The 26,677-nt window shown below is 38.3% G+C and overlaps 2 pseudogenes; both read right to left on the bottom strand.

Moving 5' to 3' along the window:
* Nucleotides 1-1,838: 1,838 nt before the first annotated feature.
* Nucleotides 1,839-7,666, bottom strand: LOC103073983 (lysosome-associated membrane glycoprotein 1 pseudogene; annotated as a pseudogene).
* A 2,236-nt stretch (nucleotides 7,667-9,902) lies between these two features.
* On the bottom strand, nucleotides 9,903-10,217 carry LOC103073159 (pterin-4-alpha-carbinolamine dehydratase pseudogene; annotated as a pseudogene).
* Between the last annotated feature and the right edge of the window lie 16,460 nt (nucleotides 10,218-26,677).

Below are 26,677 nucleotides of genomic sequence, written 5' to 3'. Positions count from 1 at the left end.
TGAATTTTAAAACTCAAAGATGTTTTATAAGAGGAATTTCAAACAGCATGCTATTATTACCTAAACAACTTATCTCTATGCTTTTACTCATGTTGTTTCCTAGAATGCCTTCCTGTGTCCCTCAGCATCATCGTATTTTATGTTTAAATCCTACCCACCTACCCTAGGTCAAATGCCAACTCAACCACGAAATCTCAGATTTGCCCAGCAAGAAGTGATCTCTCCCTGTCTGTATGAGACCTTAACTTCTGAAACAAAGTGTATACACCTGAGCTTTCCTATGGGTTAAATTTCTTGAAGGCTTTGTATTTGGTAGGTGTTTACAAATATTTCTTTTTTTAAAAAAATAAATATATGGGCTTCCCTGGTGGCGCAGTGGTTGAGAGTCCACCTGCCGATGCAGGGGACACGGGTTCGTGCCCCGGTCCGGGAAGATCCCACATGTCGCAGAGCGGCTGGGCCCGTGAGCCATGGCCGCTGAGCCTGCGCGTCCGGAGCCTGTGCTCCGCAATGGGAGAGGCCACAAGAGTGAGAGGCCCGCGTACCGCAAATAAATAAATAAATTTATTTATTTATTTTTGGCTGCATTGGGTCTTCGTTGCTGCCTGCGGGCTTTCTCTAGTTGCCGCGAGCGGGGCCTAATCTTCCTTGCGGTGCGCAGGCTTCTCCTGATTGCGGTGGCTTCTCTTGTTGCAGAGCATGGGTTCTAGGCACAAGTGCTTCAGTAATTGTGGCTCATGGGCTCTAGAACACAGGCTCAGTAGTTGTGGCACACGGGCTTAGTTGCTCCGCGGCAACTTCTTCCCCGACCAGGGCTCGAACCCGTGTCTCCTGCACTGGCAAGCGGATTTCTTTTTTTCTTTCTTTCTTTTCTTTCTTTCTTTCTTTCTTTCTTTCTTTCTTTCTTTCTTTCTTTCTTTCCTTTCTTTCTTTCTTTCTTTCTTTCTTTCTTTCTTTCTTTCTTTCTTTCCTTCCTTCCTTCCTTCCTTCCTTTCTTTCTTCCTTCCTTTCTTTTCTTCCTTCCTTCTTTTCTTTCTTTCTTTTCTTCTCTTTTAACAAAAAGACTTTTTATCAGCATCCTTAGGGCAACGCATCCCAAGAGGGGATGCTCCTCAGCACACAGGCTACCCAGCTGCAAGTGATGAATCAGAGTGAAACGATTATTGTACACAGTGCAGACAAAGGATCACCCCAAACCTCCAACAGAAGAAGGAAAATTACTTTACAAAAAAAGTAAATAAAAACAACGCCCATTTTTCTATTTTAAAAGGTGCAAGCCCTCCAGTGGCAGAGCGTGGGAAGCCCGAGGACCCGGCGTCCTGGAGTACCGATGCTCGAGGGGCCAGCCTCTCAGGTCTGCTTCTTCGTACTACTGCTTGCTCTATGATTCTCGTTCCTACTGATTTCTTCAGCGCGTCAGGCTCACAGCTACCAGACTTCATCAAAGCATTAAGACCAGAGACTCTCCCTTTGCCAGGCTTACACCTGAGTAAAGAGTGAAGCGATCAAACACCAGAATCTTAAAAAGCCAAATGACAGTGGAGCCAGTGCCCATTTAGAAAAGCTGTCTTACCCTCCACCCCCCTTCCAGTCCTACTTTGGTAAACATTAATGTTTAACCAGTTAGCAAAATATTTAACCCAGTTAGCAAAATTTAACACCGTCATTTCCATAGTTGCTCTTTTGTGAATAGTAACTGTGGCCGGATGAACTTCACATTGGATAAAGCAGTTGCGAAAACCAGTTTGCAAGAAAGGGTGCCTCCCTCTCAACAAGCCCAGGCAACCGGCCCGAGGCCCTGCAGCTGCTGCTGGTCCGCGGCGGGTGCGGGCGGCCGGCTAGATGGTCTGGCAGCCCGCGTGGCTCCTTTTCCGGCCAATAAGGTAGGCGATGAGGACGCTGAGGACCAGCCCTGCCAGGGCGCCGCCCACGGCGATGGGGATCAGCATGCTGTTCTCACGCAGGCCCAAACTTGTCCCTGTCCACGCGGAACGCCGACCCACACCCTGAATAGGTCTCCGTGACCTGCACGCGCTCCTCAGCGTTGCCCTCGTAGGAGTTCGGCGGCTGCCTGCAGCGCGCACAGCGGGCCGTGGGCGGCCTTGAAGGCGGAGTCTCCGGCATCGGGCGGAGTCAGCGTCAGCTGGACTCCTTGCAGGAAAACGGCTGCAACTTGCGTTAATCGCAAACTGGAGCGCCAGGAGCTGGTTCCTGCCGCGGGGCTCCAGGGTCACCAGCTGGGCTGGGCAGCTCCCCCCAAAGGTGGTCTTGTTGGGGTTGATGCTGAACTCTCTGGTCACCGTTGTGTTGTCCCTCGTCCTGCAGGTGACGTTCAGCTGCAGCCCCATGCTGGCCAGCAGGCAGGTCCCGCTGGTGACGCTCACGTTGTACTTGGACCTCGAGGGTCTCTTGGGCGAGGACTGGGCGGCGCCGCCGAGGTGGGCGGGGAGGGCCAGTCTTACAGTGCGTTGCCTCCCTGCAGAAGCTGTTGTTGGAGAGGTAGGGCTGGAGGGTGGCGTCACGGAGCCCGATGGTCACGTTGCGCATGCGGATCTGGTTGCTGCTCACACACCTGTACCTTTTATTTATGTCTGCCTTGGTGTCGGTTACGGATTCCACAGTCTTGATTGCCCTGGAGCTCGAACTGAAGAAAATCCCTGTATCTGACAAGTTATAAACAAAACGCATCAGCTGGACACTAACGTGTTGCATTTCTTGTGAAACTTGTGAGGGTCAGCATATGGCCTCTTCCAAAAGCCATCAGGAGACTGGAGACAGAAGCATTCCCTTTGGGCAGGTGGATTCTTAACCACTGCACCACCAGGGAAGTCCCCAAATACTTGTTGATCGAATAAATAAATGAATTACACGATTAGGTAGAGTAGATGACCTCAAGTGTTCTAGAATATTGAATTAAATCCTGGATTTTGAAACGTCAGTATTCTTTGTAACTTTCTGCTACATAGGGGAGTTCATATTCAATCTTATAGTTGAGAACACTTCTCTGACTTCACAGCTTCCTTCTCTTTCCCCTGTTTCTTCAACCATAGTTTTAAATAGTTCTGTTTATTGAACTGGTTAAGTTTGGTCCCGCCTTAGGTGATTTGTACTAGCTATTTCCTGAGTCTGAAATTCCCTCCTGTCAAATTTTCTCTCTCTACATGACAGGAGCTTCATCATTCAGGTTTCAGGTCAGATACTCCTTGCTCAGAAAAGCCTTACTTAACTAAGCTAAATTAGCCTAGTCCATCATACCACCGTGTTTGATTTTCTTTATAGTATTGACTGAATTTATCTTCTCTATATTTTTCCTAGTTTATTTTTCTGCCTTCATTAGATTGAAACTTCTGTGGGAGAAGAAATCTTGTCTTTGTTGGTATAGGGCCAGCTCCAAGAAGAATGTTTGAAAATGGAAGATGCTCAATATCTAACTGTTCAATGAATGGATGAATAAAAGAACAGCTTCCGAACAGAAGTGCTTTTACATATATTTTTAGTGAAAAGCATCACGGCACACCAAAGCACATAGTTTTAGATGCTGAACTTTCACTGGGGAGGTGGCCTGATTTAAATTCTCTGTCGTATAGGAACTTGAGTCATAGCATCTGTAACACCTTATTAAGCGTATTGTTTATACCTTAAAGACAGGGCAGGCCCTTGATAATACATGTATTCACCTGTACTTAGCACAGTACTTCATGGCATTAAGTGGAACAAATTAAGTAAAGGATTAAGTAAATGTAGCTTGACTCTCAAACTCTGATTTATTTACTACTTACCCAATTCTTAATAATAATAGCTATCATTTTTGGAACAGCTACTCACTAGACAGGTGTTTTATATCCTTTATATTAATTCTTTTAAATAACCCTTTAAGGAAAGATTACCATAACCCATTTTAAAGATGACTCAAGCAACAAGTGATTCTTTGCCGTTGGACCGAGGTCTAGTTTCCAAAATTCATAATCTTAGTTTAATCAGTCAACTGCCTGTTCTTACTAGACTAAAAACATTTCAAATGTACTTGACAGTCAGCTTATTTGAACACTAATTATTATCTCAAACTTTGCTAAATACTTCCTAATTCTCTTCATAGCAAATAAACAGTTTGTAGCATGAATCTGTTCTTAATATCTAAACAAATCTATGGAGATTTTTGCTATACATCCAACCTGTCATTTTTAATAGTTTAATATAAAAATAGCTCTTTTGTGATTGTAAAAAAAATAATATAGTCATTGCAGGAAAAAAAAAGCTCAACTAATACAGAAGATATGGAGAAGAGAATAGAGCCTAAAATTCCATCTTAAGTATATATAAAATTTTACATGAACTGAATCAAATTGTATGTGATAGTTTCTTGTCTTTCACTTAGAATTATGTCATGCTACTATTTTTACAAAAAAAATTCAGGCACTATCATGTATATTTGGATTTATTATCTCTGTTTAACACAAATGGCACAAGTAAAAGCTACCCGGGTGAAATCCATTCTGACTTCATTTTGAAGTAGTCCAACTAATCTAACTCTACTAAAATCTAATTGGTTTAGTTTATGTTGTCAGGTTTATCATCACATATGCCTTCTCTAAGGCATAAAATCTACAGAAGTCTTAAACTGGGAACTGTATGCATATTTATTCAATAAACTACAAAGAACTGAAGCAGACTGGTTTTTATTTTTTAATGCTTCCTCTTTTCTGCTGCCTTTCAACTTTTGACAAAAACATTTTTTCACCAAAGGTCACAATAGTGAAGGTACCATTGGTTACTCCTTCCTTTCTCCCTGTGTCCTTTCTCTTTCACTTCATCTGCCACTGTCCAATCTTAGAAGCCTGAACCCAGGCTATTACAATTCTCACATATATTTTACCTGCTCCAACTCATACTGTATATATCATATCATTATCAGACAGATCTTCCTGAAATATCTATTTTTTATAAAATTATACCCAAGCATCTTAATCAGATATTCCAAGTCTTCCACAACCTGGGCTCAGCCTACTTTCCACTTCCTCTCTACCTCCCGGGCTCTGCATTACATCTAGGCTACCCTACACACATGTTCTTTCATTCAGTACCCTTTTCTAGGAAAAATGTTCCTTAAGTCTTTTGTACCCTTTAACACTAAAATATCATCTTCTCCTGAAGTCTCCTGTGACTACTCCATCTAATATATTTCTACGTAATGCAGGTATCTTCCATATAATTCATTCGTTCCTGAATTATATTTATTGAATATTTACTATGGACCAGATACTGTTCAGGGCACTGGGAATATATCAGATAATAAAGTGGACAAAATCCTCTGACTTCATGGAATTTCTGCTCTTATGGAGAGACAGTATGCATAATATACAAGGACGGGAAAGAGAGGGCATCAGGATTGCCGGTGAGTACTTCCAATAATTAACAAAATGTTAAGTGTATCCTAGGGGTAGGCAAACTTATTCTGTAAATGACCAGATAGTAAATACTTTACACTGTGTGGACCATGTGGTCTCTGCCATAACCATTCAACTTGACCATTTTAGCAAAAACGCAGCCTGTGTCTCAATAAAACTTTATTTATGAACACTGAAATTTGAATTTCATGTAATTTCCATGTGCCACAGAATATAATTCTTCTTCTGACTTATGTATTTCTCAACTGAAAATGTAAGTGCCATTCTTACTTTGTGGGCCATACAAACACAGACAGGGGGCCAGATTCAGCCCACGGGTTATAGTTTACCAACTCCTGTGAACACCATTGAAAGGCTGAGATTAGTGAAGACTTGGGGAAGAGTGAGCATGTGGACACGTGAGAGTAGAGTATTCTAGGCAGAGGGTATAGTCATTGCAAAGTTTGTGAGACAAAGACACACCTCCAGTGTGGCTGGCGCAGGTAGAGTGAGAGAGAGAGGAGCAGCAATAAAGGTGAGAATGGATAATGCGATTGATCTGCATTCACAGGTGACAACGATAGGTTCTTAGACCTGGAAAAGGAAACTCTTAGAGACTGTCTAGCTCCTGGAGAGCCAGCTTTGATTGGCGTACTGTCAACAAAGATTCTGAGACCACATTGTCTTAGCCAGACCACTTCTATGATCAATTAGCAATGCACACTCAGGTGTGAGGGCTATTGGTTGCTATGCATTTGTGTTCTTCATCTAGTCTACCCACCGCATTTTCACCACTAGGACACACTAAGCTGTCAGCTGTTTACATGACATATTCAACATGTTCATCTAATTAATAACAGGAATTCTGAGTGCCAGATTAGTGATCTTCACTGTATCTTGGTCCTTCCCTGTTTCAGTTTTTACACTTAGGGCAGTGATCAATACATATCTTTCCTGGAGAAGCTGAAAAGATACTAAAATTAAAAGCTGTATAGAGATAAGAATTACCAATGCAAATTTTATTCCCTTAGCTCTATAAAACCCTTATAGTTTCTAAAGTACTTATGACTTTATCTTATTAGAGTTTTAGGGTGGTCCTATGAATCCTTATTATCCCATAAAACGATCCCAGGGCCCTAAAATGAAAAAAGCAGGCCTTCCAGGCAGCTCTTAAATTGCATTTTCTTGTGGTCGCTGAGATTTATTTTCACAATTCCACGTATAAAGTTTAGCTTAAAATTATTACCAATTTTTTTTCATAATTGTTACTAAAATACTTATTAGTGTATTTAGAGCAAAAGGAAGGAAGAACCAACATTTCCAAAATGTTCAACGATAAGCTTAAAACTGCCATTCTTACTGTGCATCGTGGGGAAAAAGAGGAGGAGTTCATGCTGAGCTACTGTGATGACTAATGAAATTTTTATTCTTTTCAATAAGAAGAGCTTTAACAATTAGGCTGTGTTATAATGAAATGTTCATTTGTCCAAACTCTGATTCCTGGTCCATCAATACCTCTTTGTGAGAGGTACATCCCTAAAATATGCCTTTGTCTTGAATGGAATGCAACCAGAGGCGTTTAGTGCAAGGACTCTCAGTAAGGCAGCCTGAAATGAACAATGGGCTTCAGTAGAGCTAAAATTAAAATGTATATATATATTTTCTGTACCATGTGTTATTCATTAGTCAGATATTCACCTGACTAAATATCTAAAACAATGAGTAAAACTTCACATTTTAATATGATTATAAATAAATGTTTAAAAATCCAAATTGTAAGGGAAGTATATTTTACGTTCTCCATATCGGTATAAAGGACATCTGGAAAATACTTTTTTGTTGTATAGTTTTAAGGGATCTCAGTTCAAAACTATCTAAAGATTTTAAATAGCCCACACTTTCCTAGACATATTTTCGGTTTTATAATTTGATAATAAGTGTTCACTTTTCCTCCTTATGTTTCTAATGCAGCTGGAATCGATTGGGATCTATTTTAATCACTTTCTTATTCTTATACTATTTCATCTCCTCTCATTACTATTTAACATTTAGGGAGGGCCAACAAAATGCTGGGTCTGTATTAAATATGACCTTAGTCACAGTGGGCTCACATTTCCAACACGACAGGAAAGAACGTTGTATTTATAAAGAATGTACATAGCAGAGAATGGAAGCGACATGATAATAATTGGGAGGATTTACATTACCTGTAAGTTGATTCTGGTTCTTTTCGTAGCTTGAGATAATTCCAAAATGCCACTGATGTTGCTAAAGGGGGACATTTTAGCAGGGATGGCATTTGCATAGAGTAGTAGAGACTGTCAGTCTCCTGGAGATGGAGAGACGTGAGGCACAGGCAGAAGTGGGATCAGTGAGCAGCAATGACAGTAAGAAGGGTCCATGACACTACTGACACTACTAAATCTTACATTGTTTTATGGACAACCCATGGCTTCATGGACAGCTAAGGAGTCTTTGGTCTCTGTTCTGCTATCTTTATCTTCCAACCCATGTTAGAGCATCTAATGGGATACTGGAACCATTGGGCCTAATTATTTTCTCATGGACAATGCTTATGTTCTGTTTTCCTGCTCCTGGAATGAGATCCCACTTTTTGTGTCTAGGTAATTTTACACACACACACACACACACACACACACACACATGCTCAGTGAAAGTCACCTGCTCTGAAAAACTTTTCTGGTATCTACAGTCTGAATTAAATGTCCCTCATTTGAACTCTTATAGTATCTTGAGCACACGTGCATTCTTACATGATTATATGTGTTTTTTGATTATATGTACTTTTAACATATGATTGTATTCTTTTATATTTTTCTAAGTTTCTCTTAAAAATTATAAAATACTTGACAACAAGGAATATCTCTGATTGAAATGCATATATATCTCTAGTGCCGAACACTCTTCCTGGAGAGTGACAGGCACTCTAGAAATGCTTATTATTCTTCTTTCTGAAGAACAGAAGAGTAATATTTCTCATTCCATTTTTTTTTTGCCCCTTCCAGGTAATTTTTTAACTGTTAGAAAGATGCTCTAGGTGAAAGAGAAATAAAATTCCAGGTACTATGGCTTTATAGGAGCTTTTGTAAAAGTGGAAGTGATTTTAAAATGATAAAAAGTGATTCGTTGCGTTTATCAACACATAGTATATGTTCCCAATGTCACCCATAAAAGTTAGTTACAGTGAAAAACTATTGCAGGTAAAACTAGCTTGTCTTGGGCTTCCCTGGTGGCGCAGTGGTTGAGAGTCCGCCTGCCGATGCAGGGGACGCGGGTTCGTGTCCCGGTCCGGGAGGATCCCGCGTGCCGCGGAGCGGCTGGGCCCGTGGGCCATGGCCGCTGCGCCTGCGCGTCCGGAGCCTGTGCTCCGCGACGGGAGAGGCCACAACAGTGAGAGGCCCGCGTACCGCAAAAAAAAAAAAAAAAAACTAGCTTGTCTTAACAGGGTGTTTTGTAAAGCTTGTGTAAAATATCATCTCAGGCAGAATTGACCTAAACAAGGAACATGTTTTATCTTCAGAGACAATTTGCTTAGAGACATCGTTAATAGAATAAGTAGTGCCTGCATATAATCATTGATATAGTCCTGAGAAGCTGCCAGCATCCATACTGGTCATTTCCTCTGCCCACCATCATGTTGAGATCATCATGAATTATTTTAGGCTAATGTTGTAACTACTAGGAGAGATAACACTAGAAAGTTGTCATTTCTCACTTGTTAACAGCAGTGAGAGCTTTCTACTCACTGCTTTCTAAGAACTGTTTGCAAGAATAGGAGCAGAAGACAGGTTGTGCATTAAGAAGAGAAATGTGCAAAACCACAGAATCTGAAGTTTATCTTATAACAGCACTAGCTAGAAGATATTTGTGGGACTTTGTAAGACAGTGTCAATTCTTGGGGGGCTTTCATTGATCATCTATTTTATTGATCATCTCCTGGAGATGGAGAGAACTGAGGCACCGGCAGATGTGGGAGCAGAATAAAGGAGTGGAAATTTTGAACTTTATACTTCCATATTTCTTTTATTTCCAAGTGAAACAGTGTTTTTATTGGAGGCATAATAGCACATGCATGTCTGTCACACAGGATGAGGATGACTTTAGGGTTCTGGTTTCTAAGATCAGACTTTATCTTAGACACACTTTCCATCACAGCTTCTTGGAAAATGAATCAGGAAGAGAGCAAGACACTGCCTGGAAAGAAATCGTTGCTGTCGCTAGAAAGTTGTAAAGCAAGAGAAGAACTTATTCAAATCAGTGTACATGTAAAGGAGCCCCAAGGAGGAAGAGAGTGGTGTGCGGAAAAGTGGTCTAAGTTCTGGTGTTGGCGGTGATGCTGGCCTTTTTCGATGGCAGAGACTTGCCTCTAAACGGAGGCAACAGGATAGACTTGTCGGTTTTGACTGCAGCAACATTTCGGGGCTCCCCAGTTCCCTCTCTGGATCCCCAGTTCAGTCCCCCCTTTCCCCTGAAGAACTCAGAGAGGAAGGGCAGGGTCTATGTCACGGACACTGCTACTTGCTCGATGAAGCTGGCCAAATTTATGTCCAGTTCTGAAAGGCCTGCACACTCGTGAGTGCTCGGGGTGATGTGGGCCTTGTCGTAAATGTTAAACCATTCAGGATGGTGGTCCAGTTTCTCAGCCTGCAGGGCCACTCTCATCATGAAGCCAAAAGCCCTACTGAAGTCTTTGAAATGGAACTGCTAGAAGGTGACATCCTGGCCATTCGGCTCGTTCCACCCCATGGCCCGCAGGTCTGGCAGCAGCTGGTACTTCTCCTCAGCACTTAGCCTGTGTGCTTTGCCAGCCATGCTGTGTGTAGCATGGACGCCGGCCGCAGCAGGTGGCAGCGGAGGAGACGAGCGTGTCCTATAGCTCCATATTTCTAAGAGATACTTACCATCTAAGTTTTTATAATAACTGAGAGAATAAAATGAAAGGTTCATACCATATCATTAGAAGGCTCTTGGGTGGGGTGCTTTTTTTTTGTAACTCTCAACCTTTTGTTTTTTTTAAATTAATTTTTATTGGAATATAGTTGATTTACAATGTTGTGTTAGTTTCAGGTGTACAGCAAAGTGAATCAGTTATACATATACATATATCCACTCTTTTTTATATTCTTTTCCCATATAGGTCATTTACAGAGTATTGAGTAGAGTTCCCTGTGCTATCCAGTAGGTTCTTATTATCTATTTTATATATAGCAGTCTGCATATGTCAACCCCAGTCTCCCTATTTATCCCTCCCTGGGTGGGATGCTTAATAAAGAACAAGATAGGCAAGGAAAAACACTTAAAGCTAATAATTCAGAGTATGACATAACAGGGTTAGGGTTAGTGTCTACTGGTTTCACACATTTTACAAGTTTGTTTAAAGCTAGTAAGAGAGAGAAAATGGGGAATTACCAAAAAAAGTTGAATGGCAGGCACAACAGTGGATGGCCCTGAGAGCAATTAGAAGCTTGAAAGATTTCTGGAATAGTACATCTGACCTTGACTATAAAGGAAATAAATGGAATAGAATATAGTTGATTTACAATGTTGTGTTAGTTTCAGGTGTACAGCAAAGTGAATCAGTTATACATATACATATATCCACTCTTTTTTATATTCTTTTCCCATATAGGTCATTTACAGAGTATTGAGTAGAGTTCCCTGTGCTATCCAGTAGGTTCTTATTATCTATTTTATATATAGCAGTCTGCATATGTCAACCCCAGTCTCCCTATTTATCCCTCCCTGGGTGGGATGCTTAATAAAGAACAAGATAGGCAAGGAAAAACACTTAAAGCTAATAATTCAGAGTATGACATAACAGGGTTAGGGTTAGTGTCTACTGGTTTCACACATTTTACAAGTTTGTTTAAAGCTAGTAAGAGAGAGAAAATGGGGAATTACCAAAAAAAGTTGAATGGCAGGCACAACAGTGGATGGCCCTGAGAGCAATTAGAAGCTTGAAAGATTTCTGGAATAGTACATCTGACCTTGACTATAAAGGAAATAAAAGAAAATGAAATGCTAACAGAGTTTGGACTTAACACATTTATGAAATGCTAGCGGAGTTTGGACTTAACACATTTATCAGCTGCCTGAGGTTTTAGTTACAGAAATCTGTTTGTTTTACATAAAAATAACAATAATAATAACTAATAAATATTGGTCATTCTACTGATAAGCACTTGCTAAGTACTCCTTTTATCCTCTCCGCCACCCTATAAGGTACATATCCTTTTTATCAGCATTTTACCAATAAGGAAACTGACACACAAGAAGGTTAAATCATTTGCTCAAAGTAAATGGTAAAGTGCGTTTTGAGGCCAAGGAGTCTGATTCCAAATCAGAGTTGAACTCTTATCCATTAAGCTATAATACATTGATTAAAAATTATCTTAAAGTAGATCCAACAAGAGTTCTTTAAAAACTCAACAGTGTTAAAACTGGTATAGATGATCTTATTTACAAAGCAGAAATAGAGACACAGATGTAGAGAACAAATGCATGATACCAAGAGGGAAGGGGGGGCATGAATTGGGAGACTGGGACTGACACATATACACTATTGATACCATGTATAAAATAGATAACTAATGAGAACCAACTGTACAGCACAGGGAACTCTACTCAATGCTCTGTGGCGACCTAAATGGGAAGGAAACCCAAAAAAGAGGGGATATACGTATACGTAGAGCTGATTCACTTTGCTGTACAGTAGAAACTAACACAACATTGTAAAGCAACTATACTCTACTAAAAACTAAAAACAAATTCTAAACCAAAAAACAAAAACAAAAACAAAAGCAAAACCTCAACAGTGTTTTAAAAGTGATGTCCTTGGAAAGATGTAAAGCCTGTGGAAGTTATTGTACTTCATCCCCAAGGTGTCTGCCAGTTCTTCCTGTTGTTGCTAATAAGCATCTGTTGTCCTAATCTGCTAAAGGGGAAGCAGAGTTTGCTCTGGAGACAGCCATCTTCCCGTCCACCCACTTCCATCCTGTGGGCTGCAGCGGTCCTCTTGAGACACTTGAGCCCTCCAGCCTGAAAGCTCTCTCTATCCTAGTAAGGGCAAGCCAGATGAGGCCCAACTGGATGGGCATCTCCACACAGAAAAATGAAGTGGACGGTATCTCTGTTTTTGTTCACGTTCCCTAAGACTCTGATACGGGACTTATGCTCACACAGACGAAGACGTTATTCTCTCTGATGTCAGAGATTTAGGTCCCTGGCAGGCAACTCAAATCCCAGAATGGGGTTAAGACTCAGACTGCCCCAGTTATCCATTCACCACTTCTTTTTTTTTTTTTTTTTTTTTTAGCTCTGTAGCAACACATATATGGTTTTCTTTTGACAAAGGATAGACAAAATTTCAGGAGAAATATCTAATCATTACTAGAAACTTGTTGAGAATAAACTCACAAATAAAGTACATTTTAAAATTTACCCATTCACCATAACGTGATAAAACACTCCTTTAAAATTCTATGATTTTATGCCAGCATATTTTGGCAGTGCTTTCATGTACATCATATTCACAAAATCACAGAATTATACCACTGAAAGGCTCTTACACACTCTAGTCCTGTGCCTGATTCAGAGAGACTAAACAGCTTAAAGGCCTCCCAGTTACAATTTCCATGTCCTTTCCATTATACCTCATTGTCTTGGAATTCTGACAACTCAAAAAGGTAAATAGTGACAAGAGTTAACACAGAGCCTCAGACCACTTGAATCATCAGATGGCATTGTGGCATTTTTTAAAACATAGTACTCTCTCTCATATACCAATAACCTGTTATCCATCACATAACTTCTTACAGTGAGACTGCCCAACTCATGTAACTTCAGTGAATACCCTTTTAGAAGACACCCCTGAGAACTTTACAGTTTAGATTTGATTATAGTCAGTTTTACATGTCTTTGTATCACATTATATGTCCTATCTTACCAAACTTCTATCTTACAGATACTGACCATATCTACTATTTTATGTAAACCTCCCCTTAGTGCTTTGGTGTCCAGTTTTATGAAATCACTTTTTTAATAAATCACTTTTCCTTGGACAAGCCATGTCTCCCTAAGCCTTTTTGTTGGTTGTTTCTGAATTTAATCTGTGAAACACCCTTCCATTTTCTTCCCAAGGAGGAATCTATCACATTCCTCTATGCCCAGCATGGTACCTGAATGTGTACCTTAGAATCAGACACTTGCCTAAATATACATCTTAAAAAGAAAGCCATAAATAAGTAATTGTTTTGGCCACTTTGGCAACTGCCTATTTCAACATGATCCAAATTCAGTATTCTCACACACTTACCAAAAGAACAGGACCCTTTCTCTTGGACAACAGGATCCTTTCTCTCGCTAGAGCTTCAGGAGGATGTTTCAGAGATTAATAGGGTTCCTGCATCCCTGCAATTTGCTTGAATTAGATTAACATAGTGATAACGTGAAATACCAGCCACACCTTAAATACGTTACTTCGCTTTCCGAGCAGATCCAAACACATGCTTAGATGAAGTCAGAGCCCATGTGGTTGGGCTTAAAAGATAAGGCAAAGGACTCTCTCTCTAGGATGTGTCTTCACCTGCTTGTACTTCTGTCTGAAATCTAACCTCTAATTTCGATTATTTTGAGTGAAGCAATAGATCTGTGCTCATCACGTTTGCCTTTAGAATATGTAATAGCAAATGATGCAGTCATTAAAATTAGCTATCTTTTGTCACTCCTTTTCCAATATAATAATTAAAACTAGCCTCTAACAGGTTGACATAGTACAGGTGGGGATAAACGAGAACTACGATGACAGCCTGGGGTTTCTGGGTATAAAATATGATGGAGGAGAGAAAAAAAAAAAGTGGGAAATGGAAAATTGTCAGACAGTTCTCAGTTTGAAACTTTGATTAGGACTAGCTGCGTTTCCCAAGGTTTCTAGAACATCTTGGAGTACAACCAAGACATAGGTGTTCCCTGCAGAACCTGAAACTTGGCTATGGGCACGTCCTTGGGCAAACAATATGGGTCTCCAGTCAGGAAGATCCTGAATTTTCAGAATTCATGCCAGACCAGGAAAAACTTCCCTCTTGCCCTTTTGCCAGGGACTCAGTCCAAAGAAGCTGTAACATGTTTTTCTTCTAAAAAGATTATTAAAAGAAATATGTGCAGTTAAGATACTGTGGGTTCTTATAGACTTCACACTTCTTATATACGTAGTTCAAATGAGCGGGCCAAAAGAACATCTCTCAACAGAAGGAAAATGTTCAGCCTGAGCAAAGCTGAGCGGCTTAATAATAATGGCTTGGTACATAGATGGTTCATTATAAAGGTGAAAACTGCCAAACTGATCACTCTCTGTGCTGTAGTTATAACAGAAAGAAGTGGATTCACAGTATAGGAAGTATGTGAAACGTAAAGGAGAACATTTCACTAGTGGTAGCGCCTAACTGCAGATCCCTTTCCTTGTTGTGATTCACCAATGTTATGCCAAAGGATGATACTGAGTAACTTGGAAAGGTACTTCATTAACTTTTATTTTAATCATTATTAACCTTCTAAACCACAAAGATAAGAACTGTTTCCTAGTATTTTGTAATAAGGTAAACTATTTTGTCAATGAAGTGATGTTAGCAAAGAACAGTGAGGTAAAAGATTATTTTAAAAAATTTAGTGTATGTGTGTTTAATTTTTGCACATCTTCAAGCTAAATATATAAAAGCAGAGTTGCTGAAAGAGGTCCAGTATATTCCCTTAGATGATTTCTGGAGCTATAGAATTCTAGAAATTCTATGCGAGAATCCCTATCACTCTTCCTTCTAATTTTACATAGTTTTGTTCTAGGTTTAAAAGTGTTCCAGCTAACAAGAATGGTGTTTGAACCTCAATTCACTGTTGCTTAGAAGGATATCTATTCTTATTGGCCCAGGGATCTGGGCGTTATCTTCCCTGACTCTCCCAACACCCTCCTCTACACACATATCTGTTTTCCCATTCAAATTTTAATTCAAATGAAATATTTCTTCAGAATTGTCCATTCAATATATTTTGCTTATTATTTTATGCTCTTTCTCAATTTCACCTTTTTATGGTAGAAAAGCATTTGCTTTAGTCTACTTTTGAACTAAGAATGCAATAAAATCCAGTTTTTCACAGATGTAATAATTTAAATTTCTAAATCAAATTATATCTGAGGAGCAGGGAATTATAAAGCAGTGAGCTGGGAGAAACAGGGAAATTGAACATCACTAAACATCATTAATTATTAGAGAAATGCAAATCAAAACTATAAATGAGGTATCACCTCACACTAGTCAGAATGACCATCATCAAAAAATCTACAAACATGGGCTTCCCTGGTGCCGCAGTGGCTGAGAGTCCGCCTGCCGATGCAGGGGACACGGGTTCGTGCCCCGGTCCGGGAAGATCCCACATGCCTCGGAGCGGCTGGGCCCGTGAGCCATGGCCGCTGAGCCTGCGCGTCCACAGCCTGTGCTCCGCAATGGGAGAGGCCACAACAGTGAGAGGCCCGCGTACCACACACACACACACACAAAACTACAAACAACAAATGCTGGAGAGGGTGTGGAGAAAAAGACACACTCTTGCACTGTTGGTGAAAATGTAAATTGATACACGCCACTATGGAGAACAGTATCGAGGTTCCTTAAATCTAAAAATAGAACTACCATATGACCCAGCAATCCCACTACTGGGCATATACCTGGAGAAAACCATAATTCGAAAAGATACATGCACCCCAATGTTCATCGCAGCACTATTTACAATAGCCAGGACATGGAAGCAACCTAAATGACCATCATCAGAGGAATGGATAAAGGAGATGTGGTACATATATACAATGGATATTATTCAGCCATAAAAGAGAATGAAATAATGCCATTTGCAGTGACATGGATGGACCTAGAGATTGTCATACTGAGTGAAGTAAGTCAGACAGAGAAAGACAAATATCATATCATATTATATGTGGAATCTAAAAAAATGGCACAAATGAACCTATTTACAAAACGGAAATAGAGTCACAAATGTAGAAAACAAACTTATGGTTACCAGGGGGGAAAGGAGGGGAGGGATAAATTGGGAGATTGGGATTGACATATGCACACTACTATATATAAAATAGATAACTAGTAAGACCCTACTGTATAGCACAGGGAATTCTACTCAATACTCTGTAATGACGTATATGGGAATAGAATCTAAAAAAGAGTGGAGATATGTATGTGTATAACTGATTCACTTTGCTGTACAGCAGAAACTAACCCAACATTGTATATCAGCTATATGCCAATAAAAATTAATTTTAAAAATGCTAAAAAAATTAAATAAATACATTTCTAAACTAAATTATATCTGAGGAACAGGGATTATAAAGCAGTGAGTTGGGAGAAACAGGGAAATTGAAATGGTTTGTGCCTCCAAAGTATTTGCCTTGAAGCTATCACCACACCTGACTAGATCCACACTCATGACAGGAGTAGCAGTGGGTGTATTTTGAGTAGTTAGACAACTTACTCATTCAGCTCTGCTTATAAACTAAGAGTGCTTCCATTTTTAAACTTAAAGGAAATTTTGAGTGAGTTCTCAATAAATACTAGTAGTTTTCTTCCTCAGAACTCGCATTCATCAAAGAACACTATCACAGCTATAAAGAAATGATCAATAAACTAACAAAAATAATCCAATATTAAATTCATTTTTTTCTTTCAAACTTACAAAATCCAAGGTCTTATTTCTCACATTCAGATATATGACAAAATAAATGCAAAATATCAATGTTCATAAAGAGTGTTAGAGACCACTGATCCCCTAGAATCTGTTCTGTTCTCCTTCCATAGGAAAAAAGAGTTAAAACCATAGCTGGTCACTCAGAGCTACTCTTTCTCACCAGCCAGAGGAAACATGTGACTGAGTTCTCACCAGTGGAATGCTAGCAGAAGGCACTGTGCCACCTCCAGGCTGGGTCTTACCACACCACGAGTGCTACTTTGTACCTCCTCTCTTCCCACTGGGGGAACTGGACATAATGGCAATCAGACTTCAATGTGCAGATGAGGACAATGCCCCGGAGGATGGTAGAGCAAGCCCTACTCATCAGCATCTCTGGGTGACTTCATAAAGTCCAACTACCCTTCCTGGACTTTTACATGTAAGAGAGAAATAAACTATCTCCATTGGAGCCATTGCGTTTTTGTACCTCTTTTCTATGTAGTCTTCACCATAAACTAATACCAATGGAGATCTAATATAAATCCACTTGAGGCATTTTTTTTTCCCTAAGTGGGACATTTCGTTACTAGAATTGGATATGATTCAAGTGATTAAGTGAAGGGAGCCCTATCCTTTGTATATTTATTTATTAGTTCATGCCAACGTTAGTTATAAACAAGAAAGAGAAACAATTAGCAGAGATTAGGAAAAGGCATTGCATTGGTATTCAAAAAAAAAGTTGGGTAGACAATACAGTTGTTTAACTTGAGGGTTTTCTGCTTTGTTTAATGTAACAATATGTTATAAGAGTGATATGTATAAGAAGCAATGTAATTGAATTGGTCTTGATCAATGACGTTTGAACTTTACAATTATGTTCTAAGAGCAATAAAACTGCTTTAAAATATAAATTTTCTATAGGGTAAATAAATTTATTGTATTTATTCTTAAATTCTTCAGAACTTAACACCTTCCTGCCCATTAGAACAATTTTTTGAAGTTAGTCTTTAATAATATGGAGGTTCTTAGTTCTTTAACTATTTCATTGTAGCAGAACAGACTAATGAAAAAATTTATAAAAATTATTGAATGATTTGGAAACCAATGTCCATTTAATTATGGCCAAAATTTATAGGAAGCTGGAGAAAGTTCTTGTCTAATAAGCACTAGGTCAGTGTCAAAAAATTGAAGGGCACAAAGTACTCCTGCTACATAAGGCTAAGGGAGTATTTTTTGGTGGGGCAAATTTTGAGCTCAGCTGACAGCAGCATCATGCTTTCTGGTTCAAATGACTTAGTCATTTAAAAGTTTGAAAGTCACAAAGCACCAAGCTGATCTCCCTGTGCTATGCAGCTGCTTCCCACTAGCTATCTGTTTTACGTTTGGTAGTGTATATATGTCCATGCCACTCTCTCACTTCATCCCAGCTTACCCTTCCCACTCCCCGTGTCCTCAAGTCCATTCTCTACGTCTGTGTCTTTATTCCTGTCCTGCCCCTGGATAGGGAGAGTGAGAGGGAGATGCAAGAGGGAGGAGATATGGGGATATATGTATATATATAGCTGACTGACTTTGTTATAAAGCAGAAACTAATACACCATTGTAAAGCAATTATACTCCAATAAAGATGTTAAAAAGAAAAAAAATACTAGAGCTGAATTGGTAAGAATAAAAATAGCAAGTTAAGAAAGATGGAATAAAAGAAATGAAAAAATAAAAGACTGAAACACCAAAAACAAAATAAAATAAATCTGGTTTTAAATACTACAGTCAAACAACAACAAAAAAGTTTGAAAGTGTCTGGGCCATGCCATTAGAGAGCAATCTCTGCTCAGAGAAAACAGACAGGCTCCCTAAGAACAAGGCAGCAAAGGAGACAGCTAATGAAGGACAGCTAATGAAGTTCTGATTGTTCCACTGAGGTGTGCAGGGCAGGAAATCTCCATTTACAAGCACATCTTTGACCTTCCTAAATCCTATTGCTTGGCAACAACTTCCGACAACAATTTATGTATTGGAAAGTATCCTTTGACTAATAATTTTTTCCTCATACTTACACTGACATTAAAAATATGGGAACATTTTCTTTTGGGGGATGTTATAGTGGACACGCTCTTCAGTAGTTAGAATCCATTATCTCCTTCACCTTCCACAGCGAATCCTAATATTATTTAGTTACCTGCATCTCAGCCATGTAGCTTAAGTGCCTCTTAGAAAGTGGACCTGGTAGTTCTAAAGCTAATCCCACTCCCATTTTTAGCTTTTGGCTCAGAGACAGGCATGCGCAACACTCAGAATCCTGAGATTCTTACAGTGATTTGCAGGGAGTTTGTAGAAAAGATCCTCTTCACTATTCTGGAAGAATTTCAGGAAGCCACTCTCTCTTACATTTGCTATGAACAAATAGGCATGTGTCTTCCATTGCAATTGTCAGCCATTCTAGGGATTAATATTAGAAGGAATATGACAATGGAGGTCATGGTGGAGAGACAGAAGGACACTGAGGCTTGAGAACCTTCTTAGAGTGCTAGATCTATCAAACTCAAAGCCTGCCTCTCTTTGGATTTTCAGTTGCATTAGTCAACTCCTACCATGTAATCCAGCCTCAACTGGTTTTTCGTTTACTTGTTTTTTTGTTTTTTATTTAATTACTCACAAATCATCTTAGATGACATATATGGTCATAAAATATACTGTGTAAGCCTGGCTGGGGTGTGCAACATGTGACCAGCAAACTTTTCCAAACTAGGATACATAAGAAATACTCTTGCTGTTGAGTCAATAATGTTTGCTGGTTGGGCCCATCAACAAGTTTGACCCCACTTTTTAATTTTATTTAAGTATATTGATTTCTGATATTAGTTTCAGATATACAAGATAGTGAGTCAATAGTTTTATAGATTTATACTCCATTTAAAGTTATAAAATATTGGCTATATTTTCTGTGCTTTATAATGTATCCTTGTAGCTTATTTATGTATTTTATACATAGTAGTTTCTTAATCCCCTGCCTCTATCTTCTGCCTCCCCGCTTCCCTCTCTCCACTGGTAACCACTAGCTTGTTCTCTATATCTGTAAGTCTGCTTCTGTTTTATTATATTCACTCATCTAAATCATATTTTAGATTCCATATGTAAGTGATAACATACAGTATTTGTCTTTCTTTGTTTGACTTATTTCACTAAGCATAATATCCTCCAGGTCCTTCCATGTTGTTGCAAATGGCAAAATTTCATTCTTCTCTATGGCTGAGTAATATTCCATTGTTTATATATACCACAGCTTCTTTATCCATTCATCTGTTGATGAACATTTAAGCTGCTTCATATCTTAGCTATTATAAATAATCCTGCATGTTATTATTATAAATAATAATGAACGTTAGGGTGCATGATCTTTTTGAATTAATGTCTTCATTTTCTTCTGAAATTACCCAGGAATGTAATTTCTAGATCATATGGTAGTTCTGTTTTTTAGTTGTGTGAGGAAACTCCACACTGTTTTCCATAGTGGCTATACCAGTTTACATTCCCACCAACAGTGTACTAGGGTTCCATTTTCTCCACATCTTCACCAACATTTCTTATTTGTGGTCTTTTTGATGACAGCCATTCTGACAGGTGTGAGGTGGTCACTCATTGTGGTTTTGATTTGCATTTCTGATGATTAGCCATACTAAGCACCTTTTTCTTGTGCCTGTTAGCCATCTATATGCCTTCTTTGGAAAAATTTCTATTCAGATCTCCTGTTCATTTTTTGATTGGGTTGTTGGTTTTTGGTATTGAGTTGTATGACCTGTTTCTATATTTTGGATACTAACCCCTTGATGGTCATTTCATTTGCAAATATTTTCTCCCATTTACTAGGTTGTCTTTTCCTTTTGCTGATGGTTCCCTTTGCTGTGCAAAAGCTTTTAAGTTTAATTAGGTCTCATTTGTTTATGTTTGCTTTTGTTTTCTTTGCGTTAGGACACAGGTCCATAAAAATATTGCTATGATTTATGTCAAAATTTTTTCTCTTTACTAATTGTATTTCTTCATGTGACAATTGTTTGCTCTTGTGCTTTAGTCATTTGTAACTACTGTTATTTTGATGATTTTCTTACTAACCTACAGAATCTGTAGATCAAGGTACAGAAAAATTATTAGTTTTTGGTAATATTTGCTTAATGCAAATTTTACATTTTTATGGTTTGCTTTTAAACTTTGGTTATAAGAGTTACAAATTCAGATTAATTTAACACATTGCACTTTACCTTTATATTTATTGATGTGAAAAAAACAAGGGTATTAAGGAAAAAGTGGCAATCTTACAAGGTGTGAGGATGTTTCTTTCGTACTCAGCACTCTTGTGTTGGCGATGTAACTGTATTTATGATTCATATAATGAATCAAAGAGCCTACTAATGGAGAAATCTTGATTGATCAGTAATGGTCTGAAATGCAGACTGCCTTCTTATTAAACATCATTCTAATTTGAAGTGAATGTTTTGATGGGATGTTTTAGAGTTTTCTAATCCCAACCTTCAGAAACTATAATCCTTGCCCATATTTCCTGTTAATGTTTTGCTTTTATCATCAGTGGTTGTATGTACATTTGCCCCAATAAATGCTATCATATGACTCCATATAATGTTTTAGCATTTGGTTTTATCACTATAATTTAGTCAATGGAGCTGTTTACTTTTCTCACGAGTCACGTTTCCTTCATACATTTATTAATATGCTTTATAAGCTAACACTACCATTCATGTCTCTGATTAATTACCAGAAGGTTTTTTTTTTTTTTTTTTTTTTTTGCAGTACACGGGCCTCTCACTGTTGCAGCCTCTCCCGTTGCGGAGCACAGGCTCCGGACACGCAGGCTAAGCAGCCATGGCTACGGGCCCAGCCACTCCGTGGCATGTGGGATCTTCCCGGACTAGGGAACGAACCCGTGTCCCCTGCATCAGCAGGCGGACTCTCAACCACTGCGCCACCAGGGAAGCCTACCAGAAGGTTTTTTGATGGTGAATTGAAATCTGTTAGAAGAATTTTCTAGAAATAAGCTTAATATTATTTTCCAGCTTACATAAGGGACTGTAAGTACAAATTAATAAAATATCACACAAAACTGTATTAGTGATGATAATATCAATGGCTTATAATGACGTAAGTAGAGAAACTTAAGGGCTGTTTCTGCTACTGCTGTTATGGCTACTAGCTACCATTTACTGAGCACTTATAAAGTGCTACATACTAGCTAAGTACTTTACCTTATTATTATTTAGTTTTCACAATTCTCACATGTATATAATGATTAAAATGGGGATTTTTTTCTAATTATGAAAGGGTTAAGTATTTGATGCAGGTCATATAGCTAGTGAGTGGGCAGAGAGTATGAATTTGAATCAAGTTCTAAACTTATCTGAGCATGGAATACAAATTTCAGAAACACCTCTTTATAATTCTTGGGACAGTTGTGTTCCCCAGAACAGTCTAAAAATATCACCTTAGGTGTTCCAGACTTGATCAGACTTTAGAAGTATCAGTAGTTCAAATAAGGCTCATGAGACAAATATAGAGAAATCAGAATGTGAATTTCATCAATGGACAATGCTAAGTATAAGTGCTAACAGAATTAAGCACTTAAAATTTTTCAACCAGTGGATTCCCCCCCATAAGTAAGTTATAGGAAAAGTAGCATTACAGAGAATTTCTGCACGTTGAAAGAAAAATTACAACAGGGAAAGTAGATTATTTGAAATGAATATTTAAAAGCATCAGGCCAATGTATCTTTTCCCACAAAAGACGTATCTGCCACTAGACTGAGTAACTCAAATTCTTAGACTAGGGATCCCCTTTCTTTGGACAGTTCTTAGATGTGAATGACTAATGTTTGCCTCTGTGATCATGTCTTCTATAATGCCATGACTGAAACCAACGTTTCTTTGACAGACACTATTTCTTTAAATCTGTTAGACTTTCAACAAAAATATAACAAGCATGAAGAAGAACTTGTCTCCTTGATATTATTTTGTATATTTTCATTTTATGTTGATTTACATAGAGAAATTTTGTTTACAAGGTGAATGGGTGAGAAGGTAGCTTGGGATGGGCCCCACGGCTATCCCAACTATCAGGTGCTACCAATAATATAATAGGTACTCATAAACATTATGTTATAATGAATAAACAAGTGAATGAGGGAATAAACGGGTTTCTCCTTTGATGTCCTGAAAATTCCTTGTTTTATTGAGGAAAAAGGAAATGTAAATTAATTCTTTGTATAACCCCTTCTGTGTTGCTTTCATTATCAACATCATATAAAATTCTGATACTCCAAGACCTGTCTGCTACTTCTTTGTGTCGGACGATTTTATTTTACTTTTGCACCTTGAATAATAGATCGCTTTGTGCTTTAATATAGTGAGTTCCCTTTGATTTCAACTGCACAATGCTTAGGATGTATTTTTTGGCTTTATCTCCTGCTCAGAGTAGATGGCTATAAAACAGAACTTACACTTTCTAAACTCTAGCAGAGCAAAATCCCTACACACATTTATCCACCCTGTCACAAATTTCAAGATTTCAAGTTTCCCTGTTTATTGTGCCCTCTCCTACAAATTCCCCTACCACCACCAGTCACTCCCAACATGAATTCATAGTTTTTAGAGTCTTCTGCTACAAAAAAAAGCACTATCGAGAGTAAGATCAGCAGGCAATGAAAGCATTTGACTTTGATGTTCATGTTGTCTCTTGTTAACTAGGAAAGTGAAAAGAAATAGAAGGAGATGGGTAGAAATAATGTGCCTCTAGGATGACAGGGAAGGACGACTGTCCCCTAAAGTGAATTTTTATCCATTTGACCTTACTGATAATCCCTATATTCACATTAGTTGTGACTTTGTTTGCTGAAAGTAAGGGAATTTAACAGGAAAAAGGGGGACTTTATGAGTCAGCAGGTTTTTGATCTTTGTGTGAAAGAGAAAGAAAAAAAGTATAAATGGGCTCAAAATGGGAAGTCAGAGAAGGACTCAGAATAGGAAAAGGGACATAACAAAACAAACTAGACAATTTAGCCGACTTGCCAGATTCACAGGTCTTGCACTCTGGAAAATGCCTGGGAGCTTTCAGGAGAGGTATGGAAGTCAGCTAGTTTTAGTGCTTTTACCTGGGTCTCTTTCTCCAAGTTAGTCTAACTGCCACCCAATTTTAATTCATCCTCCATGAGAAGAGGAGGGGAGGAGAGAAAAGCATAGAGAGGAGGAAGAGATAGCTATGTCCCTCACTTGCTTTTTCCTTTTTAGAGTTAGCAACATGTAATTTCTGGGATTTCCCTATTAACAGAACACGTTCTGTGTGAACACCCAGCATTGTCCATGATGCTTCTACCCCTGCCACTGAACAGCTGGATGTCCTAATTCACTAGGCATTTGAGTACCTGTTATACCAGGATGCTTATGTGGCTTGTTTTTCCTTTCATAGCAGTGGCTTTGCTGCACCAAACACATTCTCACTTTATGCCCTTTAGATGCATTGAAGATAGGAAAAGTTACAGTTTGGGCAGGGCAGTGGCAATACTTTTTAATTTTAAAACAGCTATAAATACCCTTTATGTTTATTTTGGTTAGCTGAATATTTTTATATTTTATTGCTCTATAATTCTTTTATCATGTATATCTATTTATGTGTGTAATATACATGTATGTGTGTATGTGTGTGTGTGTGTGTGTGTGTGTGTGTGTATATATATATCCTTTTCAAGGTGTAGTTGTATCTACATTTTCCAACTAATTAGTGAATGAACCATTTGTTATAGGCTACATATAACCAGAGGGGATCAATGACAACTCAATGCTTTTTACATCTGAAGTATCCATCAGAATCTATATTTGAGAAATATCTAAAGGATGAAAAATCCAGTCTACCAAAGAAATTGCAGTATCATTGTGAGTGCAATGAATTTAACTTGAATGAAAGATTAGAGGCTAAAATACAGAGTCAGTGTCTGCATATTTAAATACATGTTTGGCTGGCTATCTCCTAAAATTGCTTTCTTTACTATCCCTCCCTCACACCATTATTTTTTAATCAAAGTAAGGCAGCTTAAATATTTAAGCTCACTATTCAACTGTTCATAGTTGTACAGATATTAGTAGTATGAATTCAGAAAATATCATAAAAATAAAGTACCCTACTTTTTTATTAACTACTTTGCAAAGTAACAATCGCCCTTGTTGCTAACATGTAACTTGTTAGATGATACTTTACCGACATCTAAATTTTCTACACAGAGACATGGATAGAAAGGTTAAAACTTTTTATGCTTTGTTTTTCATTCTTTTATCCTTAACACACTCACCTGCTCAATGTCCCCACATATATCTCTTCAAGAGTGCCATCTGGTGTTTTTAACTAAGGGAGCCAAAATTTTACTAATATTTTGTGTTCTTTGATACAAACTATCACTGAGCTTATTTGAGAACTTTAAATCTAGCTGCTCTTTTGTTTCAGAAACCATTATACAAGTTTTAGAAGTCTCAGAATGAAGGAAGCCCTGCAATTTCACCATCACCTAAATGTTTAACTAACATTCATTTGAACTAAAATTTATGCAAAATAATGAGCATTCTTAATATTAAATAGTGAAAACAGAATCTTACTTTCCCCCAGGAGAGTGAGCTTGACATTATTTCTGATGCTAAATAAAGAAAAGATTAGATGCTGCAAGCTGAAAGAATTTGCTATGAGATCATATAAAGTTGGTTCTTTTCTCTGGCATAATTTTCTTCCTTTTCACTTATTATTGTTTAATTCAAATAGGTGGATATCTACTATATTTTTATAATGTGTTTAGTTGGGAATGGGAGGACAGCAAGAAGACTAAGACATCAGGCTTAATCTAGAGGTGATGATAATGTAACTGATTTCCCTCATCACAAGCCCCTTAAATAGATTCCTTTGAATCTCATTCTTTTTTCACTTACTGCTCTTTCTTCATAGAGAACATGATTTTTTTAAGAAACATCTGCTGAACAGTTTCTAAAAATTTAGTTTGGTTTCTGTGATAGGTCTTTTTAGGGGTCTGCATTGCTTCAAGAGTGTTGTTTGATACTCCCTTTATCTTGTTCTATAAAAATTGTTATAAGTCTAGACATTTTGGTCATTTTCTCATATTTAGACCTGGTATTTTTCAAAAGGATCATGAATTTGAACTTCCCTTCTCTCTTTCAACTGGAAGCATGTCAAAGCCCGTTTTCTGACCTGTAATTGGATGAAGGGATGGACCAGAACCGATGATTGCCCTTAGGCAGAAAAATCATTTGACATTATTTCAAATTGATAAACTGTAAATACCTCTTCCATACTTACTTAATAAGAAGAGCAATGCTGCCGACAAATAGGTTTTATAAATCAAGACCGTAATACTAATAAGACTATTATTACCACTTCCACCTTGTTAGATGAAGGATTGGATTATGTTTCCATGTTCTAACTAGAATTCTCTGTAGAGCCCTAGCTGCACTGTTACTGCTTTCTTGTTGTTTTAACACCCCTCATAGAC

Source organism: Lipotes vexillifer, unplaced genomic scaffold (assembly GCF_000442215.2).
Source record: "Lipotes vexillifer unplaced genomic scaffold, Lipotes_vexillifer_v1.1 scaffold1470, whole genome shotgun sequence".
Classification (NCBI taxonomy): domain Eukaryota; kingdom Metazoa; phylum Chordata; class Mammalia; order Artiodactyla; family Lipotidae; genus Lipotes; species Lipotes vexillifer.
This window is presented reverse-complemented; position numbering and strand designations above follow the sequence as displayed.